Raw genomic sequence first — 1635 nt, forward strand, 5'->3', positions numbered from 1 at the left:
TGAACAGTTTTAGTTCAGTTGAAACGACTGAACGATACTTTGCTGTATCTGTAATTTTCAGTGTTTGGACTTAAGTCTTCAGTGAGCAGTTTGTAACGATGCTCACAGCATGAATTGTGGTGACGTTGTCTGTTGGTGGAAGGGGCACATTCAAACCGTTTCCTTTGAATGCGAACCATCCAGTAGTGTTGGTTGGATGATGGTGAATAGCTCAGCGAGTGAACCTTCCATCTGAGCAGTCGGAAACTCACTCGAGGAGTCAGTCAAGACATAACCGCGTCATGTGACTTCCATGACTGAAGGGTAGGTGGCGCTGTGTTTTATCTAAGAGCGATTGAATCATACTGCTGACCGGCACTCATGGTCAATCAAATATGTGCTCAAATTACTGGCCAGGCGATTACGAGTTGGAAGTTTTTTTAAGCTTCATGAGAAGCACACCGCTGATTATTCCCAATCAGGATGAAACAGTTCTCCCCGGTTTTTTGGACAGGATGGGAGCCAGACTGGCAAGTTCCAAATCCGTTCACAATTTATTTTGAATAGTGATAATGTCGATGAAAGTCCGAAGTCTCTCTGGTAACACAATATACACGGAAGGAATTAAGTGTAGTCCTGGTGTAACGGTGATACTGGTGATGGGGTGGCACGCGAGTAGTATGTGCTGTTCGTGGAATTTCGCTCTGCGTCTTTTGAAAAGGGGAGATCTGTTGCGGAATTCATGGAGTCACTTTGTAACATTTGCTTGGATTTGAGCGAGGAATGATGGGGGTCAGTGAATCTCCAGGAAAGTTCAAGAAGACGCGTTCAGGAGAAGATGGATGTCCAGTTCTGGTAAGATGCAAACTAGAGTTTTGTGCCACTGTCCAATGGTCTGTAACCGGTCAGTTGGCATTCCCTAAAAAGTATCTCCGCAGCGAAGGCCTTTTTCCTCTCATTTAGTGCCGTGACGTCGCGAAATCTCAGGGTTACGGGTCTCACCGTCCCTGACATTCATCGAGTAGGTACACTCCCCAGAATCCCAGCAAGCTTCCCGCGACAAATTAAATAGGTGTTGGTGGGGAATTCCCTCGTAACGTCCTTTAGTTAGAAAATAAGCGCAGTGAACGTTCCAGGACTGGTCAACAGCGAAACCGGCAGTGATCGTCCAGCCATCAATCCTATGAACAGCTTTGAAGTATGTCTTTGAAGATGTCTTAGGAATCATTCCAAATGAAACGTGATGTGACTTTTGTGCACCTGAAGACAATTACAGACATAGGATTTAGGTGAATATCCACCGGGCCTTTAGTCTTCACAGACGTAATTTGTAAATAAGTTTAAATCGCGAAATTATGCTCCCGGCAACCACCATGCAGTGTATAAGTTCCCGCCTTATCAAGTGATATCCCGTTATCACCTTGTTGTCTAATATTCGATGTCCAAAAGACCATTTGACGGTCACGAATATGGCGTTTGACAGATCTTACAGCCGTACTTGGTCTGTTCCACTTTGTCGTATAATCGAACGAACTGACTCAGTCTAATAGTGCTAGAGTTTTTTTTAAAGCCACATTCTCGTAAACCCAGCAAACAGCAATGTTAATGAACGTTGGTGGACGGCAACACGCAACGAGACAAACAAAAATTGGCAAG

This window comes from Opisthorchis viverrini (genome assembly GCF_000715545.1).
Source record: "Opisthorchis viverrini unplaced genomic scaffold opera_v5_121, whole genome shotgun sequence".
NCBI lineage: Eukaryota > Metazoa > Platyhelminthes > Trematoda > Opisthorchiida > Opisthorchiidae > Opisthorchis > Opisthorchis viverrini.